Raw genomic sequence first — 10,428 nt, forward strand, 5'->3', positions numbered from 1 at the left:
GTTGAGCTCGAGTTGGGATCGGGTGGGGATTAGGATAGGAAGTCAGGTAGTCGAGTCCCAAATCAGGGTGAAGAGTCGACAGTCAGGTTCTAGGTTGGAGGGTAGCGAATTGGATCCTTGGTCGAGTTGAAGTCAAATTCTAAGTCGAGAGTTGGATTTTGAATTGAGGATTTAATTTACGATTAGGGTTAGACTCTGAGTTTAGGTCGAGATTGTGTCCGAATTAGGAGTCGAATCTCAAATCGAGCTTGGAAGTCTAATTTAGGGTTGAGATCAGGGTCGAGCTCTGAGTAACTTATTGAGATTGAGAATCGAGTTTTGAATCAGATAATGAGGTTGATAGAGATTTTTTAAAAAAATATTTATTTTTTCTTAAATTATACTCAAACATAAAGATTTTTTGTTATTTTCTTGGTCACGGGTTGTAGAATGAAATAAAACAAGAATACTGACCAAAAGGTAAATTTTTTAGTCCCAACCAAAGTAACACTGTGTTTAAGGCAAATTTTTTTGAACCTTTTTGGCCTCCATATTTGTCTCCTACGCCACCCTTCTTATTCTTTTATGTATTTTGAAAGAATATTTTGGAATAACGATAAAATTATTTTTAAACGATACATGGTTGGATTGTGAGTTGATAATACTATAGTTTTTTCTTTGTACTTTTTTAATCTTTTCTTTAGGCGTGAGTAGAGTGGTAGCCCGTATACTAATGGAAGAATAAAATTTGATATTTGAATACGACACAATAAATAAATATGTTTTTTAACTTAACTTCAGCTAATTTTACACAACGTCTAATATATATTATGGCACGTGTGTCGATTTATTTAATTCTACGCAAGTTTAAGTGTTAATTTTGTGCACATTAAAAATTGAAGAACATATATGTTAGTTAAAATTAAATTAAAGGATATATTTATATATTATACCTTTAAATAAGCAAGATCGATCTAAGATTTGAAATTTATGAATTTTTATAATAACTGAGCTAACAATATATAGGTTTAATAAATATCTTATTATGTTTGAAACTGAGGTGAATAGATACATCATACATGTACAACAAGAAAAGTAAAATGCTCATAAATATAAGAGTTGAAGTATAGAAAAATTAGGCAGATAATTAATTTGATAATAAATTCATTAGCGTTATTGTTCAACGTAAAATTTAATGTATAGTGTGTTTGTCACGTTTCCATTGAAATAATACTACTTTTTCTGTCTCGTTTTATAAGTTACTTTTCGAATTTCAATAGTCAAACAAGTCTATTTTTATCGTAAATTTTTTCATATATTTCTGAACATTAATGTGATTCATAGTGCTTTTTACGTAGTTTACAAATATATAAATTTCATTTCAAAAAAAATTAAAATTTCATGCGCAAATTTTTGATCAAGCTTAAATTGTTTGACTCTCAAAACATGAAAGATAACTTATAATATGGGACGGAGGTAATAGCATAGATAAAATTGTTTCACTTTTAGTTAGAGATTAATTTCGCGTTTAAACTCATTCATTATAAAGGTATAGAAACTTTTTATAGTTAGTATTTTGCTCTTTTACTAGTTTTACACAAGATAAAAAATGATTTCAAATATTAAATAGTTAAAAGTACTGATACAAGCGCGCTAAAAAGAAATGGAGAAAGAGGTGTCACTATGAATAATACGCTGAAATAAAAAGAAATTTTACATTTAAATTTTATAAAACGAAGTTTTGATACCAAATATTTTTTTGAATTTTTTAAATAAATTCTATAATGGGTAAATTCGAATTATTGCTATCTCTAATATTAGATGAATATATAACACATAAAATAGAAGGTAAAAATTAGTTTCTCCTACCTTATTATGAAAAAAATGGAATGATTATAGGGGGAAATATAATGATTAATAATTGGAACAAGGATATGCATTATCCTTTAAAATAATTAATAAAATTACGCTAATTGTGCATTATAAGTAATTTCACGGAACTAAAATTCTAAATCTTTTAATTGAAAAATATGTATACAAGTACTTATCAATCCATTGTCATTTACTCATTTTTAATTTAATTAGTGCCTAACAAATACAATAAACAATTGGAATTAGTTAATATACGTGACGTAACTAAACTTAAATTTAATTAATATATATTTGTTATCTTAGTTGAAGCCATGTCTCTTTCATTTATTCACTTAGAGATTAAGGAAACTTCTAAAGTAGATTTGGTCCATAACTTCTACTATTTATTTAATTAATTAATTAATTAATTTGATTAGTTGCTAGAAAGTAGTAGCCTAGGTAAGTTACCATATGTGTAGGGATATATGAAAAGTAGTTATGTCAACTAATCTTAATAAATTCAGTCATGGACATTTTAAGTCGTTTTGAATCAGTCATTAATATTTTTATTAAAAATACGCAGTTATGCGTCTATGCTTTATATCTACATTAAGGCCCCGACAATTTTGATCTCATTGTATTAAAGTTTATTTAAAAAAAATATTTCTGACTAATAGATTTTTATTTTTTTAAATTTGAAATTCAAAGTCTAAATTTCTGATTAAAAATGAAGAGACGTTATTGTCTCACCACAATTATTAATCGTTTGAGTAGTGGAGCTATATTAATATCGATGATACATAATCATGTAGCAAACTAATCATACAAGAATATTGATATAATTTATTTGTGTGTGCGTGTGTGTTTTTAACATCTTTTTATTTTTTTGTAAAAAAAAAATAAAGAGATTTATTCATTAGTAAAAAAAAAAAGACAAAAATTGAGTTGAGCTGAATTGAATTGAATCACAAATTAATGGCGATTCAATTGATAACGAATAAAGTGAATTTTTGATTTATATAGACTCGTAAGTGACGAGAGAAGGAAGATAAATAATCTAATCCACACATTAAAACGAAGCAGAACTAATGTAGCAATATTATATTCACTGTAATTTCATAAGTGAAGCCCGACAAGTGATAATATATATATATATATATGAAAAGAATTGGATTTTGGAATTTAATTTTGTACTAACAAACTACATGCCAAAATTATTATATTTGAAAACCAATTGTACTACAAAACCAAAAAAGTAAGATGCATCATCAATATAAAAGTGGAAATTCTGAAAAATTAGGTAGTTGTCAATTAAATAAATTCAATAGCATTGTACAAAGTAGTAGTAAAATTTAATATGGTATGTGTACATCACTTCTCAACTTATCCAAAAAATAATAACACTATAAAAGCTAGTTTTAATACTTTTTCAACTTATGTTTCATAAATTGATATATTAATAATTCATAGAAGAATCACTAAATAGAGAAGTCACTTGTCAACAAAAATTGTTGTACTATCAAATAATTAAATTATGATATATAAGTTAAGTCATTAATAAAAACTTCAATTTTTTTTAAAAAAAAAGTAATTTTGACCTCACAAACTAAGTAAAAACAATTAATTGGAAACACATCAATAAAAATGAATATGTTGAATCTCTTTTTAACTTTTTTTTTAAATGTATTTTCTATTTTTTATTTAATGATACGAATTCTGACTCCGCTACTAATATCGTGGCCTAGTTCACGTTATTATTCATGCTTTTTCTTGGAAACTAAGAAAGTGAAGAGAAAAAAAATGTTGCTTCTAAGCAAGAAAAAAATATACTAAAAGGAATGGTCCACACTTATGATAATTTAAACTATATATTATATACCAAGGTCCAAAATATATACCCTACAAGCACAATAACCTAAAAACATTGATGTGCCCTACTCATTTCAACTCACATTTTGCCCTTTTTCAGATTGCTGGACCATATTATATACACTTTTTTTTAGGTTCAAATCAAAATCATGAACCCATCAAGGCCCTAGGTGATGTGCTACATAATTACTCTGATCATATTAGTAATCATCATATATATTATACTTTGATTATTGAGTAATCACCTTGTTGATTATAAATCAATGGATAAATCAATTGACCAACTTTTTTTTTGTGTGTGTGTGAGTTACATGGATCAAATTCATGTATATTTACGGATCAACTTATATTGAATTGAGACGTTTAAACTTTAAATGTGATGCCTTTCTAATTTTATAGAGGCCAAAAATATCTTAAGAGGCTTCATTTTTTCTTTTTGATTTTCTAAAGTCAACTAGGACTCACTAATTTGGATTCATATTGAATAGATTTATTAAAGAATATACAACCTTTATCACTGAAATATTTTTTATTCTCTCGACGACTTGAACTCAAGATATTTAGTTAAAATTAAAGGAGTCTTAATCGTGCTATAGGTAGAAGTAGTAGAGAAAAGACTTCCAAAAAAATTATAAAATTTAAAGAACTATTATTTTGTTTCTCAACAAATTTAATCTTAACTAATTCGAATTTATATTGAGTAAAACCTATTAAAAGAGAAAATATTTCGCGATGTTAATAAGAAAGATATACTCTTATTAATTGACAATATGTTTCAATTTGTTCGAACATTGATCGATCCGACTAAAAATGAATACCAAACATCAAGCGGAGAAAAATTAAAAGTAGTAATCCTTTAGCTTTGAGACATATAATTGAGCATATGACAGTGTATATAGAGACCCTACTGGATGTGGAGTGTGAGCTGTGTTAGCACATGTAATGCTACCTCTACATAACAAAAGAAAACTCAAAACTTAAAAGAGGAAAGCCATGTGATGAATTATTAGTTAGAGAATATTTTTGCATTTAGTGTTGTCTTCTTTAATGGAAACAACTAATGATATGTTTTGAATTGTGTAATCACATACTTGTATTAAATTAATTATTGACTTAATGATTTCGTTCTAATATCAAAAGAAAAACAAGTTAAATATCATTGAAAATATTAGCAGGAGTATACAGATTAAAATGTGAACTCGTCAAACAATGTTATATCTACACTTATAAAGATTTGCTAATGGTTCTTACATATGTACTTCTTTGCTAACTTGAAGCACTCAAAGATCTGGTTTGGACCCTTGTTAATAGCTAATGAAAAATATAAGTAGAGTGAAAAATATGTCAAATTGTATAATAAAATTTGATGAACTTGTTATACAAAAATGGGAAAAACGACAGATTTATTCCCAAACTATTGTAAATGGTAATGCAAATACCCTTCGTCATACTTTTGGGACATTGGTGCCCCTGCCGTCATACTTTTGGGACATTGGTGCCCCTGCCGTCATACTTTTGGGACATTGGTGCCCCTGTCGTCATACTTTGGGGACATTGGTACATTGGTGCCCCTAGCCTTTTCGTTAGAGTGGAGGGCATATATGCTCTGATTTATGGGGGACAGGGATACCAATGTCCCAAAAGAATGACGAAAGGTATCTGCATGCCATTTACGATAGTTCCGGATATATTTATCCTTTTTCCCTACAAAAAAATTCAAGTTCTTAGCTGTTATATTTAAAATATGCATGGTATTGTGTTTTCTTAAGTCAATAAAGGGCATTGAATTCCAATTTTGATTAAAAAATAAATAAATTCTTTTTTCATATTTTATGCTTCCAATAATCGAATACATTATATTTCTCTATTTTTATCTTCATTTCATCGTTTGATTACCAAATTTGTTATTTGCGTCTTGTTCATCCGAATTACTCTATCGATCATTCAACCACTTTTATACAGTCAAACAACAAATCAATTTAGAAAACATGACATTTTTTCATATGTAGCACATGATCATCATTTTCTTTGTGATATTCTTCTTAATTTTCAGATTATTATTTTGTTAAAATAATATAAATTGGGAGTTTCACATTTGAAAAAAAATAAATTTACATCACATCATCTGGAGTAGAAATAATATGCATAAATACGTCTTGATGTGATACTTTTATATAGAAAAAACTATTTATCCAAGTTCCATATTTCATCATTTATAGTACATTTATAGCGTTAGATTAACTTGGATAAATTATATATATCTTTTCCAAATATTTCATGAATTGAAAAAATACATTTCAAAGCCTTTTAGAACAATTTTGTGTTTCTAGAAATTTAAAATAGCTAATTGCACCACAATGTTATGTGATAGTGAAAAATATGTATATCGATTAAATAAGTGTATACTATATCGACACCGATTATATATTAAAATTTTAAAAAATATTAGGGAGTAGTAGTATAACAATCCCAACTATTTAAGTGGACCATCACTATTATTTCAAGAAAATGTTGAAAGTCATTTTTCATGTTTGGGCCAAAAGTACCCCATGAATTTGTGTCATTTGAATCTTTAATCTTTGTTCTTCGAGATAAAGGATATAAGTTTATATTTCGTATCATAATATTCTATTAGTATGTCACGCACTATTGAAAAACATATGTAAGCTATACATAAATTCAAAGTTCTAAGATAAAAATTAAGGCCAACTCGTTTAAAGGAAAAATTTTGCAATTAAATGCATGAATTTTCATCTAAATGCAAATTTACATTATTTTTTTTTCACCCAAAATGTGTCTAGTAATCTCATGAGTGTTTGGTACAAAAGAAATATTTTTTCGTGTTGGTTAATTTAAATTTTTCTAGGTTAAAACATATTTCTTACAAATAAGAAAAATAATTTCTCTAATAAAATTAGTGTAAACAAGTTTCTTTAAGTGACCTTTCTTATTTTCTTCTTTTATACAAACACACCAAGTCATCCATAATCTAGACTAAACTTATTTTCTAAATGTAATGAAAAGCCATTTTCTAAAATTTAATTAAAAGCCCAAAGGTATATTCTGAAGAATTTCTATGGCCCTTAAGCCCAAAATCAACCAGAAATGTGTGAAAATTAAGTGTATAAATTTTAGGAATCACGTCGTTTTAATATGAAATTACAATATATTTCTTTAGTTTGTAATTACATTAGTCTCTTAAAAATAACACAAATCTGATACATAATAGGTAGCTCGGATACATTAAAGAGTATTTCGCATACATTATAATATAAACTGAATACATAATATGTAGCTCGGATTCATAATATAGCTCGGATGCATTATAAAATAAATCGAATTCATAATATGTAGCTCGGATACATTAATATGTAGCCCGGATATATTGATATATACCTCTGATACATTAAGAGAGAAATAAGGAATTTTAGAGATTTTTAGAAATAAAAGGGGATATTAAAAATAAGGGAAATATAAGACGTATATTTCGGTAATTTTTCCAAATTAAGTGAGATGGCCAGTTTTTGGGTGTGCTTTAAATTTTTAGCCACCGTTTATAAAGTAATATGAAAATAGCCACACTTTAATATACAAATAAAATAATACTCCCTCCGTTTAAAAAATAGGGAAAATGCATAAGTACCCTAACGTATGCCTAAATTTCTAGAGACACACTTATACTATACTAAGGTCTCATTATCCCCACTGAACTTATTTTATAAAAACTTTTCTACCTCTTCTAACGTGGCACTAATTTGGAGAAAAATGTCAACACGCGCTGGATCCATAAGATAGTGTTACGTAGGTCGAAAAGGAGTAGAAAATTATTTATAAAATAAGTTCAGGGGATAATAAGACCTTAATATAGTATAAGTGTGTCTCTGAGATTTCGGACATGGGTTGAGGAGGTACTTGTGCATTATCCTTAGAAAAATATTGCTTAATTTGACTTGGAACAGAATTTAAGAAAAGAAGAAAGACTTTTTATTCTTGTGTTCTAAATAAAAGTTATGTCAAATATATCAAAATATCCTTTAATCTTATGACTTTAAATACGCAATATAAAAAATTAATGTTAAATTGTTGCCAAAAAAAATTCATTCTTTTTTAAACATATTTAAACATAGACGAATTTATAAAGGCTTGAACTATATGAATCTTTCTTTTAGTTTTGAACTTATAAAGATTCGAAATCAAAGAACGATTAATTGGGCAGTAAACTTCAAAGAAATTTTTAAACCCCACCTTTTCGATTATATAAATATCTTAATTTTATCAATAATCCGATAATCATCTCTAATTAATATATTTGTATATCATAAGTATACAAGTCCACTAAATCTCACATGTGAAGAACAAATATTTTATTACGTCAGCATAAGATATTCATGAGATATACCTACTATTTATTTAGTAAAAATAAATAGTCATGAGAAAATGGATTAAATATTCTATAGTGGATTTTTATATAATATATATATCACATGAATGTTTTTGGTAAGTGGGGTTTTGATATTTTGTCAACAAGTCTCATTAGTCATTATTGCCTTTACTATTCACATTTGAAAATTTTATGTATCATGTGACCTATTTCACTTGCAACTTTTGACTATTTCTAAATGCCAATAATATTCAAGTTGAATTTTTATTTAAAAAATTAAAAATATATAAATTAGTAAATATAAATATATATATAAATAAATCATATCATATATTAAATATAATATTTTTTAAATTAAATTTGAACGAATATTTTGACAATCTCTTAGATCGGCTTATAGAAGAAAGATATATAGAGACGATAGGACTTATACCATCATTTCGTTGACCTTTAAAAATGATATTTATCGATATTAAATAAATTATCAAAAATTACATAATGATGTTTTGAAAAAAGGTCATACTTATCGATATTAGGATTCACTAGGGAGGTTTTCTACTTGCACTTAATATATAAATAGATATATAGTTAGTTTTTATAATTATACATATAAATATAGTATTGAATCTTCCCAATTTTTTTATGGGCAACTTTCACATATAGCAAATAAAAAATTCATATTTGTATGTTACAGCAAAGTTTGCATAATTGCGCTCCATAACAAACATATAACTGTATAATTCGCTATACATATACAATTGTATAACTCGCTGGCCTAAATTGTATAATTTGCTGGCCTCGCTATACATATACAATTGTATGATTCGCTGACCTAAATTGTATAATTCGCTGGCCTATTTCGCTGCAATTGTATAATTTGCTGGCATATTTCGCTGTAACTGTATAATGCGCAATTGTATAATTCGTTGGCCTATTTCGCTGCAATATGTGTATAAAATTTGTTTTACATACGATTCAATCGAAGTAAAATGAAGATATATGTTTTTCTCTCGTTTTATACAAAAACAGAAACACAATTTATACACTTCTGTTGTATAAAGCGAGAGAGGCGAGCAGAAGGAGAGTAGCGAGCGAGTGGGAGAGTGGCGAGCGAGAGTTTTGGGAGAAAGGCGACTGACAAACGTTTGCTATGGGACACAATTAAATCAAACAGTAGCTACTCCATTTATTTTAGATTATTAATTTGCTATTATATACAATTATATCTTTTTTTAATATATATTTTTTAATGAAAATTCTATTTCCGTCACGATTTGTATTAGCTATATCAAATTCCTTTCATGTAGTGGATAAACACAAATCATACAATCATATCCTCTTTTTATTATATATAGCAAAAAGAAAAACATTTTTTGAATGTGTGGATAATTTTTGTTACTTGAGTATATAATAATTAGGAAATTGCTTAGTATGTCATTAGTCAATCAAGAGTGACAATTTTTTTACTCATATATTAATGGATTTGAACTAGGAAAAATTTACTTGTATAGCAAATCCAATATTAGTTATGGAACTTTAATGTTTTACCACAAATAAACAGAATTTAAAGAACAAAAAATCAACTTCTTTTCCTATTATTCCACATAAAAAGAGATCAAGGAAAACACAATTAATAACCCAATAAGTTCATGTCAAAGGTTTTGTTATTCATATTCTTTAAAAATGCAGTTATATATGGGGGAAAAATTTGAAAAATATTTTAATTTTAGGTGAAATTACTGTTACGATATCAAATTTTATGGAGGACCTTTTATTCATGAATTATTTAATAGTGTATTTTAAAGGTATATATGTGTCCACGTGGACATATTTCTATTTATAATTATGCAATATTTTTTATGTCCATGTAGAAACATATATACCTTTAAAATACACTATTGAATAGTGTAGGCGGGTAAAGGTTCTTTTCAAAGTTTGATATCGTAACAACAATTTCGATCAAAATTCGAATATTTCAGACCCTTTTCCATATATATATCAAATCTTTTAAAATGCACTACTTATAAAAGATACGAAACACTGTGACATTTTTTAAGAATTTGGACAACATCAACCGAAGTAATATTTAAGGGTGTGTTGGTATGGAGGAAAATGTTTTCCTAGAAAATGTTTTCCTGGAAAACAAGTAGATTTTGGACTTATTTTCTCATGTTTGGTTGGTGAGTAACAAATATTTTCCGGAAATGATTTTTAGTGTTTGATTTATAAATGAAAAATGTTTTTCAGAAACATCTTTTATTTTTACTAGAGTAAAAATAATTTATGATATTGAAAATATTTTTTAAAATCAAAATTATTATTTTTTTGGGGTGGTGGTGGGGGCGGGG

Source organism: Solanum pennellii, chromosome 11 (genome assembly GCF_001406875.1).
Source record: "Solanum pennellii chromosome 11, SPENNV200".
NCBI classification, from domain to species: Eukaryota; Viridiplantae; Streptophyta; class Magnoliopsida; order Solanales; family Solanaceae; genus Solanum; species Solanum pennellii.